The sequence below is a fragment of the Oryctolagus cuniculus genome, chromosome 12 (genome assembly GCF_051225735.1).
Source record: "Oryctolagus cuniculus isolate XC-2025 breed Fujian yellow rabbit chromosome 12, ASM5122573v1, whole genome shotgun sequence".
Lineage (NCBI taxonomy): Eukaryota > Metazoa > Chordata > Mammalia > Lagomorpha > Leporidae > Oryctolagus > Oryctolagus cuniculus.
The window spans coordinates 5,040,583-5,059,004 of NC_142878.1; the positions used below are offsets into that span (position 1 = coordinate 5,040,583).

The 18,422-nt window shown below is 44.5% G+C and overlaps 1 long non-coding RNA gene across 5 annotated transcripts; it reads left to right on the plus strand.

Moving 5' to 3' along the window:
• The first annotated feature begins 6,857 nt into the window (after positions 1-6,857).
• On the plus strand, positions 6,858-15,798 carry LOC149122921 (uncharacterized). Of its 5 annotated transcripts, none has more exons than XR_016218677.1 (6): positions 6,858-7,841; positions 8,098-13,146; positions 14,423-14,578; positions 15,007-15,083; positions 15,249-15,317; positions 15,399-15,798. It is a non-coding gene; the product is annotated as an uncharacterized LOC149122921 (long non-coding RNA). The 5 variants fall into 5 exon arrangements; XR_016218676.1 differs by having other exon boundaries at positions 6,861-7,841; positions 15,007-15,088; XR_016218674.1 differs by having other exon boundaries at positions 6,862-7,841; positions 15,007-15,088; positions 15,190-15,317.
• The last annotated feature ends 2,624 nt before the right edge of the window (positions 15,799-18,422 follow it).

Below are 18,422 nucleotides of genomic sequence, written 5' to 3' on the forward strand. Positions count from 1 at the left end.
TGAAATGTAGAGCTCCTGTTTCCTCCCTTTAAATGTTTAAAGGATATTTTTTGTCAGTTTCAGCATGCAGAAACCGAATTCATCTTGCCTCAACCTTATAGTAGATAAAGAGAGAGAGAGAGAGAGAGAGAGAGAGAGATGTTAAATATCAGCAAATGAATCTGATAAGCTGCAGAGTATTTCTGCTGTCAAAGAAGGACTGTGGGATAAAAAACACATGTTCCAGATTTGACAACCCTTGGCATCTTGTCAATAGCCTGCATGAGCCCACACCTCCAAACTGCCAACACCAGCAAAACTGTGCCTGGCTTTCTAGTAAGTTAAGCAAGCAAAGCAGAGGAAAAAAATGTGGCTAGATTGCACAGAAAACCTAAGGACCCTGAAAACTGACCTCAAAAGCATTTTACCAAAAGATGTTCTCTACACTTTTGTGGAATTTCTCCTTATGTATAAATCAAAGGGCGTTTTGCTATGTTTGTGTATACGAGTAAATAAGGATGGAAAGAATAAATCTGTTAGGCAGGCAGAAAAAGGTGAGAGGTAAATAAGTAGAATTTCCCACGGAAAAGACCTGCTGAGTAACACAAAATAGAGTTTTCTCGTTATTAAAGGTTTCTGCCTCTAGTAGTGATCCTTTGGCCTGGATTGCTAACATTTCGACAGCTCTTTCCTGAAAGAGGAAAAAAGGCATTTGTCAGTGCCTTTTCAGATTAAGAACTCCAAAAGGTGCGTTTGCTCCGGAGCTGGGAAGTGCTTTCTGACTTCTTGTGGGTATTGCTGTATCAGTGGCCTTGGGACACCAAGCAAGGGCTCTCCAATGCATCTGTGAGTGAAGTTCATGGTGCCCAACACCACAGATCCACGTTCTTCCTCCTTCTCAACGTTGTGAGTTCTGTTCCACTGACCATTTCTATGAAGTAACAGTTTGCTCTTTTTCTTAAGTTACTAAACAAGGAGAATGGTTATGGAATTTCTAATTAATGAATTATATGTTGACATTACCTACTGAGAGTGGTTATTCTACCCCTACCCCAAAGCCTGAAGATTTTTAGAATAAAATGTGTACATCCATACATCAAAATGATGATGCTAATTATTGAGAATACATTGTATAACTGCTTATTTATAAATATAATTTTATTTGATTCTTACTAAGAGTCTGTAAGCTAGGAATTAGAGAAGATTGAGAACCATATGGTAGTCATCCAAACCTCTCATAACCAAGGGAGTTGGAAAGCGGAGTTTTTAACTCAGATCTTCAGGATGCTAAGATCCTTGGTTTTGCTATTACCTCTCCCTGACATGCTTTTGACAAATACCTCAGTCACCTATGTGGTAAAGGCCGCACAATTTCTGAGGACTCAGCTTGGACACAGCCACCTGTCTGACACTTCCTTACAGCAGAGAATGCTGATAAAATCACACGTATACATGGTCCACTAGCACCTACAAGAAACATGCAATGTTTAAAAATAAAGTTGTGGGGCTGGTGCCGCGGCTCACTAGGCTAATCCTCTGCCTTGCGGCGCCGGCACACCAGGTTCTAGTCAGGTCGGGGCGCTGGAGTCTGTCCCGGTTGCCCCTCTTCCAGGCCAGCTCTCTGCTGTGGCCCGGGAGTGCAGTGGAGGATGGCCCAAGTGCTTGGGCCCTGCACCCCATGGGAGAGCAGGAGACGCACCTGGCTCCTGCCATCGGATCAGCGCGGTGGGCCGGCTGCAGCGCGCCAGCCACAGGGCCATTGGAGGGTGAACCAATGGCAAAGGAAGACCTTTCTGTCTCTCTCTCTCACTGTCCACTCTGCCTGTCGAAAATAAAAAAAAAAATTATAAAAATGAAGTTGCAATAAGGCTATTTCACTGGTTGTATCTTCTGTTGGAAGATATAGATAGCCCTCCCTGCTGTAAGGTCTCATTACTTCTCTGTAACAAAGTTTATCAAATGTTTCTCTATTGGTAATCATTTAGATTATTTGGCTCATTTTGCCAATGCTCCAATTCTGCAAGACATATGTATATTTCTGTGTATTCACATTAATATTTTTAATCCCCACCATTCAGATAATGTGCGAGTGAAGATGTAATACCCTAAAATTAGGACGACTTTGCTAAATAACCTTCGAAAATGTCACAATGATATTTATGTACACGAACTGTTGAGGACAGCTTGTTTTCTAATCCCATGGCCAACTTTTTCAATCTTTACCAACTTCATAAGACAAAAAGTGATTGTGTTTTAATTGAATTTCTTGAATTTTTCATGTTTACTACCATTTCCCATATTTTTGTACTACTTGTTTTTTTTTTGAGAATTTTTGTTTATCTTCTTTAATCTTTTTCTTTTCTCACTCATTTGTGGGGTTCAGTGATACGATGTGGATAGCAACGCTTTCTAATCTGTTTTTAAAGCCTGTTTAATTGCCTTTCATTATACAATTAGACCAAAAAAAGTGTATATGTAGTCAAATCACAGATCATGCTCTTACATGCACTTTGTCTGTAAGATGTCTTCTTTTATTTTCCCTGTTGTACAGCTGAGGAAGCTGCCATACACAGAGACGTTCAGCTTCTGTTTGCCAACTGTGGGGAGCAAACCGGACTAGACTGAGTTACTGGAATTAAGACTTATTCTATGCATCTGCTCTCCCACAATATGGCGCTGGGAGAGAAGTAAACAGCTTCTACACAGCTGCCTCCAGTTCAGCTAATAAACTGTAGGACTTGCTCCTGATTGGAGGAGAGCAGCGTACTCGGCGTGTGGGCAGCTGAGTTGGGATTGGCGGAGGAGGACTATAAAGGAGGAGAGAGACGGCATTCACCAGGAACATCTATGAGGAACATCTAAGGGGAACATCTAGTTGAAGGAACACCCGTGCAGCCCCCCGAGAAAGCCGGCCGGCGGTGTGCCGCTCCCCTGCGGAAGTGGGGAATGCGGCCAGGGGGAATTGCCCTTCCACGGAGGTGGAAGGGATAGTAGCCAACCCGGGAAGAACCAGCAGCAAACCCGGGGAGGGCCGAGCAGACGAAAGAACAGCGCAGGGTCCTGTGTCGTTCCTCCACGAAGAGGGGGAGCGACATAATGGTGCCGTGACTCGGATATGAAGCCTAGGCAGGGTTCAGTGTTGCTCCTCCACGAAGAGGGGGAGCGACATAATGGTGCCGTGACTCGGATAGGAAACTTAGGAGGGAAGAAATGACTCGGATTAGGAAACCTAGCTCGGATAGGAAACCTAGGACGGATAGCAAACTTAGGAGGGAAGAAACGGGAAGAACTGGGAAAATTACCGGAGAGAGAGACTAGCAAACAGCCTAGGGAAAAGCCGGACGAAAAAGGTGCCGGAAGAAGTTATTGAAAGCCTAGGCATAGACTCAGATACGGACTACGGGGGGAAGCTGGGAGAAATCTCTAAGGTCGAAAGCGAAAATGAAAGCTAGAACAAACAGACTCGGATACGGACTGTGGGGAGAGGCCAGGAGAAATGAGGGAGGAATATTGTTGGAGGAAAGCTTGGGGAAACATACCGGGTAGAGAAAAATGTTAGGGAAATTGAAGTCGCGGGGGGCAGGCCGAGGCGGATACGAAAGCCACTTTGGGATTCTCAAGTTAGCCCGGGAATGGGGGGCGAAAAGTTGAAACCAGAAGCTGAAACGTAAGCCAGATTGGGATCCGTCTGATTAGCCCGGGGAGCAAAGGACGGGAAGCCAAACCGTGGGGCGGAGACGTATGCTGGGTTGAATTCGCCAGGCTAGCCCGGGGAACTTAGATTGAATGCTAGTGGCGGACACGTAAGCTACGCTGTGTTACTCGCGGAAGCCGCCGTGTGCAGAGAGAGCACGGGGCGTGAATAGATAGGGAACGGGGCTGGCGCGAGGCCGTGGTGCAGACGCGAAGGGTGTGGAGACCGCGGAGCGCGCGAAGCCAAGCCGCGCAAAGCCGGGAAGCTGCGCAGATGAGAGAGACGCGGGCTGAAGCGGCTCAGCCGGAAAGCCGCCGAGAAATAGCCTTGGGGCGGAGCCTGCCGGCAGGGCGAGGCACCAGGAGGCCACAGGGATAAGAGAAACAGAAGTTTAGAAGTAAAGTGAGAGAAATAGGAATGCTGGAAGATAGAAGTAAAATGGGAGAAATAGGAATGCCCGGAGATAGAGAAATAGAGAAATAGAAAGGCCTCCCCTCAACATGGCAATGAGAGAGCTTGGATTCGGTCTGCCTGATTAAGTGAGGCGATGAGCACCTGCGGGCAGCTAGCAGCTTATGCGCCGCAGGTCACTGAAGACAGGCACGAATTAACATCAGTAAGGCCTCCCCCACAATACGGCAATGAGAAGGCTTGGATTCGGTTTGCCTGATTGTTAGGGCTTGTAAGCCCCTGCAGGCAGAGCAGAGCATGCGCTGCGGGGCACCGAACACAGGCACGCATCAGCGCCTAAAAACCTCCTCATAACATGGCGAAGAGAGGACCCGGATTTGGTTTGCCTGATTGATAGGACTTGTAAGAAACTGTGGCAACTCTAGCAAGCAGAGCAGAGTGTGTGCCGCGGGACACCGAAGACAGGCGCGTATCAACGCCAAAAAAATAAAAAGAAAGGGGGATCTGTGGGGAGCAAACCGGACTAGACTGAGTTACTGGAATTAAGACTTATTCTATGCATCTGCTCTCCCACAATATGGCGCTGGGAGAGAAGTAAACAGCTTCTACACAGCTGCCTCCAGTTCAGCTAATAAACTGTAGGACTTGCTCCTGATTGGAGGAGAGCAGCGTACTCGGCGTGTGGGCAGCCGAGTTGGGATTGGCAGAGGAGGACTATAAAGGAGGAGAGAGACGGCATTCACCAGGAACATCTATGAGGAATATCTAAGGGGAACATCTAGTTGAAGGAACACCCGTGCAGCCCCCCGAGAAAGCCAGCCGGCGGTGTGCCGCTCCCCTGCGGAAGTGGGGAATGCGGCCAGGGGGAATTGCCCTTCCACGGAGGTGGAAGGGATAGTAGCCAACCCGGGAAGAACCAGCAGCAAACCCGGGGAGGGCCGAGCAGACGAAAGAACAGCGCAGGGTCCTGTGTCGTTCCTCCACGAAGAGGGGGAGCGACAGCCAACCTTGATTGGAACTAAAGACACCAGTCTAAAGACTGGGCTCCAGGGAAAAATGACCTCATCTCTTGAACTGTTTCCTCTGTGATGGCTTCAGAGGTCGGTTGGTAGAATTATTAGGTTCTGGGCCGGCGCCGTGGCTCAATAGGCTAATCCTCCACCTTGCGGCGCCGGCACACCGGGTTCTAGTCCCGGTCGGGGCGCCGGATTCTGTCCCGGTTGCCCCTCTTCCAGGCCAGCTCTCTGCTATGGCCAGGGAGTGCAGTGGAGGATGGCCCAGGTGCTTGGGCCCTGCACCCCATGGGAGACCAGGAAAAGCACCTGGCTCCTGGCTCCTGCCAGGATCAGCGCGGTGCGCCGGCTGCAGCGGCGGCCATTGGAGGGTGAACCAGCGGCAAAGGAAGACCTTTCTCTCTGTCTCTCTCTCTCACTGTCCACTCTGCCTGTCAAAAATAAAAAAAAAAAAAAAAAAAAAAAAAAAAAAAAAAAAAAAAAAGAATTATTAGGTTCTAAGCTGCTCAGAATAAGAGAAGCAGCTTTGGAATAATTCACACTTCCTGCAAGAGCTTAGGACTTGGGGTTGATGAGTTTTTGCCTTTGACTACAGCTCTGTTTTCGTCTTCCTACCACAATGGCTGCAGACACACAGAAGTCATAGATAAGAGACTACATTCTGAGAGCAAAAACTTGTTATAGGAACAATTAGCACAATATATTTTTTTAAAAAAATTATTTATTTATTTCAAAGACAGAATTACATAGAGAGAGAGAGAGGGAGGCATAAAGAGAGAGAGAGAGAGGCAGAGAGAGAGAGAGAGAGAGAGAGAGAGTTCTTCCATCTGCTGGTTCACTCCCCAGATGGCCGCAACGGCTGGAGCTGGGCCAATCCGAAGCCAGAAGCCAGGAGCTTCTTCTAGGTCTCTCATGTGGATGCAGGGGCCCAAGGACATGGACCATTTTCTACTGCTTTCCCAGGAAATAGCAGAGAGCTGGATCAGAAGTGGAGCACCTGGGACTCTAATAGGCGTCCATATGGGATGCCGGCACTGCAGGCGACGGCTTTACCCACTACACCACAGTGCCGACCCAAGCACAATGCCTTTTTAAAATATACATAAACATTTTTTACTAAAAAACTAGCACTTTTAAAAAAATTACATGCTGATTTTTAAATGCTTTTCAACATTCAATCTAAATGGTCATGTGATTTTCTTGAATTTTTCAACTACCTTGACAATCTACACGGATTGTTCAAAATGGTAACCGCTTGTAGCATTTTTCTTATATCTCACTTGTTATTAATTTTATTTTCATATGTATTTCATTTATTATAGAACTACTAAGGAGATATGCATGTGTTTTTAAAAGACAGGCTTATACTTAATTTATATTTCAAGTTCTGATCAATTTGCATCATAATCAATGTAATGCTGGCTTTCTAAAAAATGTGAAAATATTCTGTGCTTATTTCCACCTTGGTATGTCTGGCAAATATAACTGTCTGATTTTTTTTCTTAAATGTTTGAATATTTTGTATTTCCATAACTGAAATTTTGCTTCTATAACTTTTTATTGGTTGGTAGCCTTCAAATTGTGTTCAACTTGCCTAGTTTAATTTGGAGTTTTCCTATTTTATATTTGTTATATTGGATTTAGGAAAATTATTTGTGTTGTAGGAATTTGATTTCTAAAGTGAAGTTGATTTTTATCTCTGGTCAAATTTTTACTCCTGAGTTTTACAAAAATTTTTTTCTAGTGTCTTGGCTAGGGTATATTCTCTGTAAAGACTTGTTTTAATACCTGAAACTGGACATTAGTGTTACTTTTCCCTGTGTTTTCTTAATTACTTTTACTCATGATTTATTAATTTTGTTAACATTAAAAAGTATATCCGTAAAAAAAATATACATAAACATGCCCTCCTACACAGAGTCATGTGCTCCTATGAAAAGTTGATGGGAAAACCCTGCAAGGTAGAGACACGAGGGCCACAGAACTTTCAGGAGTGGAACTTGAGGCTGTTCTGTGTACAGGCAGGGCTGCCGTCTGCAAGGCTCACGGCTCTGTGTGAGCATCTTTGCCTGTCCTGTGAGCACCTGCTCCAGACCCCTGGAATGCAGCCCGGCTGCCTGCTCTGGATTCACTCCTGAGCTGCCTGGTCCAGTCTGCTCTGCTGAGTTCCTCTGTTCAGGACCCCTGGATATCCTGTCCATGCCCTGCCTCGGGTGTTCCCCATCTTTGCCCTTGAATGTGAAGCTCACAGTGTCTGTTCTTGTCACACTCCTGGAACTTCTCTGCTGTGTTCTCTGACAATGCCCACAAGCTGAGCTCTGGGTTCTCACCAGCCTGCGTTCTCAGCAGCACCTGGGCTGGGCTCCTGTTCAGTTTTGACTGGACTGTGGCTACTTCCTTGCTCAAGTCCTTTCTTGGGGTTCGCCCCTGAGAACCACAGACTTGTGTCCTTGATCCTTGACTTGCTCTGAAGATTCCGCTCAGCGGCAGGCAGCAGCTTCCTCCCTGCACTGACATCATTACAGCTAATATTTCCCAGTGCTGCTCCATCTCGTAAAACCGTCAGCCAATCTGCATGAAAGTGATGATGAGAGACAATGGCTTCATGGTGCTCTGTGCTCCCCTTGAACCGAAAGGAAGTCAGCAGACCCTCATCAGAGAGCGCCTTGGCCCCATGGATGCCTCAAATGACAAGAACCACAGCTTCCACCCAGGTGGGCGTTTCACTGCTCACTAAATTACAGGTGGGCCACCCACTCCGTCTGTGTCTTGGGCTAGGGGGAAACCTAATATTTATGTAAGTTCGAGATTCCCCCGCACCCCCTCCCGGCACATTTCACAGATGAGAATCGCTCTTCTTTTCTTTGTTCAGTAAAACGACGCCAGAAAAACGTCCACGATTGTCTGCTCCGTATAGCTTGTTACCCGACTCCTCAACACGCAATCTGAAATGTGAAAATTGGTTCCTTTTTACATTTGTATTTGTGTATTTTTTGGCAGGCTTTGGGAAAGGCCTGTTTCCTGGCACTCGAAGTAGCCAGCCTTGGCGTGAACATCCCCTGACAATCCTCAGCATATGGTAAGATTAGGCGCTTCTGCCCGTGCATCAGGTAAGAGCCGTCTTTCTGCCTGGAACGGTGATGGATGCCGTGCTTGGGCAGCACTGACTGCTGGGAGGCTGCCAGGCAGCCGCTGGCCAGCACCAGTGAGCAGGTCAGGAGGTGCCAGGCCACGGGCTGAGGCAGGCTGCTGCAGCCCAGCCCCCCTGCAGCCATGTGCGGGAACACTGTGCACACAGGAAGGTCCTGACTTGGGCTGCAGCGTTGGACATTATTTTTCTTTTGCTGAAGTAGTGGGTAGAGTTTTCAGTGGGAACTGAGGTTTTGCAGGTTAAGTACACTTGCAGAGAGTCAGCTTCCACTTGCAGACCAGAATTCTGTGAATCAGCTCTTTCATATATAAAATGGATTTAGCTGAGACAAGAGACCAACAAAGTTACTGCTACTCAGTTAATCGAAGCATTTTACCTTCAGCACTGACTGTCAAAGTCAGTCATTTGGCTATTCTGGCTTTTTGGGAAACCACTTTGTGGTTTTATTAAAAAAAAAAAAAAAGAGGGCTCAACGTAGAAAAGCTAAATGATCCAAAATTCTCAAAGAACATATCATTACTTACAGATAATCATAGAGAGTACTTGGAAAAATAGTCTTGCAGGAATTTCTCCACTCACATATGTATTATTTTAGGAATGAGATTACACCATGCTGGCTCACTCATTACTTCCATTTGCATTCAATAATTTATCACTATAAAAATGTAGTATTAGAGACCAAAGAATATGCACACAAATATTTTACTTGAGCTGGCCCCAGGGGAAGATATTTAAGTTGTTTCCAGTTTTCTAATATTACAGTAATGCTGCTGAGTGTGTCCTTTTGTACTTATGCAATTATTACTTTGGGAAAATTCCTACGAACCGGATTGTTGAGTCAGTGGTAGCAATGTTCTTCCCTTTGATTTATATAGGTGAATTCCTCCCCCAAATATTTAATTTGTATATTCTCAATAATATCAAGCTTTATCAAAGCTTGTAACACTTACAAATTAATTTTTATTTCCATTCTGGGGAAAGGTAGCTGATGCTAGTTTTTAAATAACAGGAATAAGGATACATGCTAAAGAAAAGGACTGGGAGCTCGTTTGAGGAATAGTGGCAGGACCATTGGTAAGAAGCTACCCAAATCTCTGCTGAAATTTTAGGAAATACAAACAGGACGGGTTCCTGATCAGCAGCCTTTCCTGCGGCAGTGTGGTGCTTAGTCTGCTTTGTCTTGCTAGCATGCTCACCCACTCTCCCTAAGACCCATCTCAGGCCTTCCGCCCCCAGTGCACCCCTCCTTCTCCCGTTACTTCACTGAATGGATTTTTTAAACGCCTTCTTGAGATAAAACAGAGGCCATGGGAAATGAACAAATTTACAGCAGCAAAGAATAGTAAGTTTTCAAATAGTCTTTTTTAAAAGACTATTTTTATTTATTTATTTATTTGAAAGTCAGAATTAAACAGAGAGAGAAGGAGAGGCAGAGAGAGAGAGAGAGAGAGAGAGAGATCTTCCATCCACTGGTTCACTTCCCAACTGGCTGCAACGGCCGGCCCTGTGTCGATCTGAAGTCAGGAGCCAGAAGCTTCTTCCAGGTCTCCCACATGGGTGCAGGGGCCCAAGGACTTGGGCCATCTTCTACTGCTTCCCAGGCCATAGCAGAGAGCTGGATCAGAAGAGGAGCAGCTGGGTCTCAAACCAGCGCCCATATGGGATGCCAGCACTACAGGCCGCAGCTTAACCTGCTATGACACAGTGCCCACCCCAAATTTTTAAATATTCTATGTGTTCTGATGGTGTTGCATAAACACGGTGGACCTTGTGAGAGGGCATGGATCTAATGGGAACGATTTGAAGACCCACCCAAGTGTCATGCTTGCCCTTAGTTTCCAGCAGGCACCCCTGTCCCGTCGTGCTTGCCAGGAGCTACTCTGCTTCTCTGACCATGGAGCCAGTTGATGGTGTTTGGAGATAGCTGCTGCTGGCATCTAGTGTGCAGAAGGCGGCGAGGCTGTTTAACACACTGCAACATGCAGCTCAGGCACTAGTAACTGTCGTTTGACCCCAAATGTCAACAGTGCTGTGCTTGGGAAACCGCCTCCACCCATGGTGCCATGTTTGCAAGACTGGGCTCCAAAATCAAATGCAGAGTTTGAATGCGGGCTCCACCACTTAGAAACAGCAGGTGAGGCTTGACCAAATGAAGCTCGGATCTCAACAAAGCCTGACTCTGGAGTACATGGTCTCTCTCAGCTTTGGAAGTTCCCTCTGTATGCTAGTGACACTGTAATTAGAAAATAATACTTGTAAAGTAAGTACAAGGGAATATCATTGTGTTCTTAGAATTCGTGTGTCTACAAGCTATATTGAATCTATTAAAAAGTACAAATTTTAAAAAGTAAAATCTATTGAAAAATTTTAAAGTCAGGTTATGCATGTCGATGCATGCTGGGAAATACTTCTAACAAGAAGCTGGGAATGGGTTTGTCTCACAGGCAAGATGCAGCAACACGAGGAAAAAGATTGAAGCAGATGCAAAACAGCCCACTTGAACATCAGTGCAGAACTAGTAGGTGCACATCTCCTGCGGTTTATTCACCTCCTGACAATAGCCAAAGCCAGTGGACAATCAGTCGAGCGTCTCCACATGCATGTTGTCATGTTACCTCCAGCCACTGGTGACTGTGCCTGAAGGGTCCCATGCAGTGAAAAAGTAGGAAGGTCTGCTGTTGACCGGAGTGTCCCGGCTGGATGAGCAGCAGAGTGGGACCTCATTGCCTCTCTCCCTACCAGGGGTGGAGAATCTTCCCTCTGCCAAGGGTCATTTGGATATTGACAACAGCATCCACTGCCATGCCCATGGGCCAGTCATTCTCCTCCCTTTATCACCACCCAGGGATTAGACTGACTCTCCTGCAAAGGCAGGTGTGAAAACTGTCACCAGAGTCTTCCAGGACGCTCGCTCTGTTGTTGTTTCCTCTCATCCTCCGATCTGTGGTTAGAACAGTACCTTGGTTTTCTCATACTGACAACTGCTCTTTGGCTGTGTTCAGTCTGTGTATCCTTCTCATTAAACAGCTCTTAAATTAAGTTTAGTTTCTTCATTTTGACTCTCATGTTTCCTTTTAGAAGATCTTTAATATATGAAGCTATATACATACCCATGCTGGCTTAAAGTGCATGTCACTGTCTCATATTCCTGTGAAGGCATTCCTTCATGTTTTAGCCTGTGTCCACGTGTGTGTGTGTGTGTGTTGCATACGTCCGATACTGTTTGCTCTTGTCTTCTTCCTTATTTCAGTAGCTCCCTGTCCTCACAGTGTTTTCACTTCTTATATTCTCTTTTGCCAACCTTCAATTTCCAGAGAGTAGCACAGGATATTTTTTTTGAGAAAATATTAATCAGATCATGCCATCCAAGTTCCTTAATCTTTTTTTTAAGGATTTATTTTATTTGAAAGGCAGAGTTCTAGATAAAGAGAGTGAGGTCTTCCATTTGTTGGTTCACTCTCCAAATGGCCACAACATCCAGGGCCTGGTCAGGCCAAATTCAGGAGCCGGGAGCTTCTTCTGGGTCTCCCATATGGGTGACAGGGGCCCAAGAACTGGGTCCATCTTCCACTGCTTTTCCAGGCACATTAACCTGGAGCCGGATGGGAAGAGGAACACCCAACACTCCAACAGGGGCTCCGATGAAATGCTGGAATCACAGGTGGCAAGCTAACAGACTGTGTCACAACACCTGCCCCTACAGCAGGTATTTCAGTGGGCTCTTGCTACACCTGGGGCAACAGCTCCCTCTTTGCCCAAGGTTGATCGCAATGGTCTGGCCTTTTCCCTCTCTGGGATCCCAGCCACAGGGAATTTTCTTCACCATTTCAGACTCCACCCCCAAGACATCCTTCTCTAATCCTCCTCCCTCTTAGCCTGACTACTGCCTGTCATTCCCTCCTCTCAGGTGGGGATGGCCGTACTTCAGAGGAAGTTTTCTTGTTTCTTGATGTGACATTATCCTTCCAATAACACTGTTTCCCCCACTAATAACTCACAGCAAACGGGAAAAGTCCTCCTAGGTATTTGGTGATGAATGTCAATGCCTCATCTCCTTGCAGCCAATTCTATCAGGGTGGGACTTTCTTGGCCGACGTTGGCCAGTTCGTGGGACTGCTTTACCAAAAGGTCCTGCCTCAGACCCTGTTTCTTCCTATGGAGAAATCTGTGAGAAACCTGTGAATAGAGAAACGTCACATGGACTATTCCACCCCAGGGAGGAGCTGCGGGGTTCATTCGGTCTCCCTGTAGTTGAACCTCTGACTCCCTTCCTGTCCAGAGCTCACAGCACGCCGTTTTTACATTGTGTGAAGTAGGACTGCTTGTGTTTGGCTGCCAAACCCAATAAAATTAAAAAGGAAGAGTTCACTTCTGCTCTTTGTCATCTTTAGGTGAGGGGTCATTTCAGGAAACCCTGTTGTGACTGCACAAGACACTGCACCTTTTGTCTGCAGGAGGTAGCACAACACGGGCAACTGGCAGGCAGAGAGTCCCCAGGCACCAGCACTTATTGCCGTCTTGGGGTTGTGCACTTAGCAGGAGAGAGGAGTCTGTCTATTCTTAACTTGGCCTTTCTGCAGATCTCATCAGCAGAGGCACCAATTAGCGCTCATTAGAAAGGTGTTTGGGTCTTTAATTTATTTCATTTTCCTGATGTGGATTCCAGGCCTGGAAAGCGTAGGCTGTGTTTCTGGAAGGACACATTGCTGGGGCGACGGCTGCTTTCCAGACGCTGCACAGAGCGCTTCTGTGGGCCTTGATGAGGGCTGAACCAGGCAGACCCTCTCCAGAAAGCAGGGTGGCCAGCAGGCAGGACCTGGTGCATTTGGGCTGTGCAGGTCACCCAACCAGAGACCATTGTCACCTCACATGGACTTCAGGCTGTGCGGCAGCCCCTGGTAAGAACAGTTGGCGATGCTTTGTAGAGACAGGAAGCTCACAAGTTGTTAAAGTACTTTCCCGTGCTGGCACTGAAGGGTGGGGTTGTCTGAGCAGCTTCCTGAGTGAGGTCCCATCTGCCTCGTGGGTCTGGAGGGAAAGTAGGTGAGAAGCACTGTTCTGGAACAACGAGCATTTGTACTTTCTTAATGCATGTCTGCTTCCCGACGTCTTCCATGCAGTCTTTCAGAAATAAATCCCACTTTTTCTTGTGTAGTTTCTGATGGGCCTGAAATAGCACTATGTGGCTACCAATTAAAAACAAGCAGCATCAAACAGCACAAGATTTGGAAGCAGAAGGCATGGTTCAGTCCAAGCTATACACTATCCTTGGACTAGTGTCAACTGTCAGTACAACCATGGTCTATGACACTGCTGAGAGCTTTCCCTACAAACATAGCCAAATGAAGCCAGCAGGATTCTGATACCAAAACCAAAGCAGTACAAAACAGAAAAACACAGATCCATATGAATATAGGTGCAAGAATCCCTAACAAAATGTTAGCAAATCTAAGAATTCCTGAGAGACGCACTGTTGAGTTACCCTGAAGTACAGATGACTGATGGCTAAGGATGCCGTCAGAGACTGATAGGAAAAGCCCCACGCATTTTGCAGCGAGGCCTGGGGGTGTGGCTGGGAGAGGGAGTGAGGAACCAGGCATAAGGAAACAGTATCAGAAGAGAGAACCTAGCCACCTAATGTAGAGCGGCAGCGTGTGACTTTGCCTTTCTATGTCCTTAAAGTCAATTATTTAATCATACAGTTTGGAATGATTATCTCTATATGAATTATGACATTTCTTCACTCACATATTCATACACTCGCAAGTTCTACTAAACCTTCTATATCCACAGGAGTATGGTAGATCATCCAGAAGATACTGCAATGAGTAAAAGAATTTCTGCTTCAATGATCCTGTTGCCTAAAACCAGGCAGAACAGAGAAATTAGACAAATAAGTGTAATGCAGGCTACTAAGCGAGAGGAGTATCCCTGGCCTTATGGATTTCAGAGGAGGGAGCTTTCAAGCTACGCCGTGAAGTGGGAACTGGTTTGGGTACTTGAAGACAGAGAGGGGGCATTCTAGGAAGAGGAACGGGGGGCCTCAGAGTTGTGAAGGTGTCCTGGCTTCCAGACTTGGATCCAATGGTACAGTAGCTCTGTTCTCAGTGAGTCTACTCAAGAGGTTTGAGAAAACTTGCCACCCTGCCTCTTTCTCCTCTTTTCCTTCTCCAGGAGGAGCCTGGATGGACTGAGGGCAGCTCGCTAGGCCAGGGGCACAAGAGACCAAGACTGCCGCCCCTGCTCTCCTCGCTCTTGGGAGGGGTACCTTCAGCACAGGTGTTTTCACTTCAGAGACTCACTGGCCACAATACACTCAGCACTTGGAAGGTAACAAATTTGCTATGTCACAATTGATAATCAACTCTAGTAAAAGAATGTCCAAATCAATTGAGCTTTAGCAAGGGCAAACTGGCTGGACGCAGGCAGGCTCCCAGCTCGAGCTGGCTGGGCTTGATAAATTTGCCCTTATTATGGCTATTGATGTTTAAATTTCTTCAGGGATGTTGTTACATGGGTGCCTGGTGGTGACAGAGGTACGGTGACCTCCTTCGATCCTTAATCTACACCTGTTAGTTGGCTCCCTGGTTGCCTCTGAGTAGACTCAGGCTTAAAGGTTAACAAAAGAAAAACAGGCCAAGTTTACGCGACTGCAGCAGCGGATCAATGCAAGTAAATAACCTTCTCTGTCTTATTTCCCCAAGCATTATTGATCCAAGTTCTTTGTTCTTTGTCATGTTTCTGTCTTCTTTTCCCAGGGGACACTCAACGATCAGCTCGTATTGGACATGTTAACTGGCACGTTATGACAGCTACCATTTTGTCTCACAATGTGGTGAGGTGTGTGTGTGTGTGTGTGTGTGTGAATGTCTTCTAAGCTACAGACTGGAAGTGAATGTCAGACATGAACTTCTTTTGCTCTACTTTCTTTTCTTTCTTAGAAATCAGGAGAATTCTATGACCTTCTATCACATTAACGAGATCATTTATTTGTTTTAAGTACTTATCCAAATGGACAATGGCAGCTGAAAGAAATGACAAAGCTTCTGAGGCTTGGGGCATATTCCAGGTGAGTTGTACATGATGATTTCTGTGTGATCCTCAGATCTTATTCTTCCTTAGTAATTGGATCTCTTTCTTTCATTTCTAGGGCAATTTCTAAAGGCTGTTGTCATTTGTGTTAGTTTTCTCGGGGACACTGCATGATGTCAGAGTGTTTGCTCTGGTCACTCTGAACTCCTTCGTCTCTGCAGATGGGTTCTGAAGTCCCAGTGAAATCTGTATGCAAATTGACGAGTTCTAATTTTGAACATGTCTAGCTTTTTCACAAATTCATTGTATTCTGTCCATATGCATAGGATGCATTCATGTTAACTACAAAATTGAACTCTGCACAATTCTAAAATAAAATAATGGTCTGCAAAGGCAAGGAAGCTTGTTTTGCTAAATCTCATTATAGTTTAAGGCAGATTTTGTCTAGAAAGAAAGAAATGAGTAACTTCGTCTTTGAGTTAATAAAGCCCAGGGGATAATAAAATCATGACATCAAATTGATGTGTGGATCTTCTTAATTGGGATATGGTTCAATTCTGAAAAAAAAAATAAACTTCTTGACACAAATCTAGGATAATATGAGGTATTTTTATGCCTGATGTTCTTGGAGGAAAACTACTACTTTTATGTGAAAAACTAATTTAAATGGGAAAAATTAGAACTTAGTGTCTATAATTGTTGCCTTTACACTAAGCATGAATTATTGCAAACAAAATACAACCAGTAGTACTTATTTTACAACAGAAAAGGTAGTCTACTGACAACTGGAGAGTATCAATATTTCTTTTACAGAATACTTTAAAAATAAACAAATATTGATGCTCTAACATAGTGAAATAGGCAGTCATTATCCAGTGTCTTTAGGATCAGATGGCATGAAATTTTTCTCCTTAGATTATTTGACCAAATTTTACTCATTCAGAGATATCTGTAGACTTTGACTTGTCAATCACTGGAACTCCCCATGTATATAATTAATAGCACTGAGAACCCCTTGACTCAAAATCTCCAAATTCACCGCTTCACATTTCATTTAGTCCACGGAAAAGTCACCCTTTAAGTGCTGTCTTCATGCAGTGTGAAACCTTACTTCTATCATTTCTCTACACACAGAAACCATGCAGGCATTGCTGGTAAGCTTGGTCATCACCAAAGCTTGGAACTTGTCATCTTGTGTTTGTCCACCCTAATGAATGGATCTTCAGATCATGCCTGTACCCCATAGAGTTTTCGATTATGTGTTCAACAGATAAGGACCCTCTGCCTTTGAGACTTGTTAGCCTGCCGTTTCTGGGAGTCAGCAGGGCAGATGAGAGTTCCAGTACTACATGCTCCTGGTTCCATGTGCTGAATGGTCAGGTGCTCTTGGAAACAGCAAACCTGCTTCATTCTCAGATTCTCTCACCTAAGACCATCCCATCCTGGAGATTTGTTTTTAAGCTGTAGCATCTCTCTGTTTCATATAACCATGCACTAAAATGCTATTGAGAAATTTTGTTTTCATATACTATTCAGGAAATTACATGATACATTCTAGGGATAATTATAGAATTATTAGTCTTTATTTATTTTTTAAGTTTTCAAACCACTGGCCCTCCCACAAAGGTCAGTGTGGTTTTAAGAAAACATGGTCAAACTTTGAACACAAATAAAATGAAGTCAAATTGAAATATCCAATCTTTTGGATTCCTTCCAAATAAGCTCTTCTTTTCTATCCCCCAAGCCATCATTGCAATTTAAAGGAGACCAAAGAACAATTTTTAAACCTTTAAAAATATTGGGTTTACAGGAAGCATCTGTATGGGAATTGTTTGTCCCCTAAATGAGAATTTTGTCAATTCATGCTGTACTTTTAAAGAGCCAAGAACTTTCCAGAAATTGTATTCAAGAACACCTCTAGCACAGAGAATGAAAATAGTCATTACCAATTTTACAGTTGTCACAGGCTTCTGCTTATTAATCTCCTATTTTCAAAATATTTTTTTCTTACAGAAGGTTTCAGTGTTAAGATAAACCCTAGAAAATGTTTAGATTTAGATGTCCTCAGAGTTTATCTCAGTCCAGAAGCAAATCCCTAGTTGTGTTTGCTCGTGGCCCGTGCCACTGTAAGAAATTATGCAGGACACCCTCATTTATCCAGAGGGATAATTTTAAGACACACAGACTTTAATTTTCCTAAGGTATCACAGTACATTTTTTATTTATGTATGTATATGCATGTTAAATAAATATTTCTGAAACATTCAACACAGGTGCTTCTGGAATCTTTCTACCAGTTTTTCTATGGGAGATCAAACTAAAGAATCCATCCATAGGGACAAGATGTTCTACTCTATCCAAGTAGGGCACAAAAACTGTTTTAGCAGTGCTCTCATAAAGAGTCTACAGAATCCAGGCATTTAATTGATGAGAGCCACATAAACATGGTGCCATAATTCATCTGCGTAAGATGCCCAATAGTTAATGATTGTCATGAACATTCCCACTGAGCATGACCTTATCATGAAGAGATATCATTGCATGCCCTTCCTTTCCATAAGTCAAAGGCCACTATGAGCCAATTTACTTATTTGTTGTTTATGTCAAGCAATAGCTCCAGAATGATTTGTGAACTTCTAGAAAACAGTGACTATAACTTGATCAATTTTGTAACTTCAATACCTTGCCTAGTGTGTGTACATAGAAAGGATTTAATAAAACGATGTTGAATTAAGGGTGATACTCATGGCCAGGAGTATTTAAATGTTACAGTACGTGATTTCTTGGTAACAGTTACTACAATTTATTTGTGGAACATGAAGAGTATAATAAACCATTGGACCAGATTTAAAATTACTAGAATCACTTTCATGAGGGCTTAGGACATCTCTATGCATGACTGAGGCATAGACCAAAATTTCCTTCACTGCTTAGAGAGATTTCAGATCGGGCATGCCCAGGACCAAACACCCAATTTTGCTTCATAATGTAGTCGACCTGCTTGACTGTAGATGTAGTTTCTAGATCAGTAGATATGAGGCAGGGATTGAGAGTATGCATTTCTAATAAGCTGTTTGAAGATGTCTGTGCTGATAATCCAAAGAACATCTTCTGAGTAGCAGGGATACAGAAAATGGTACAG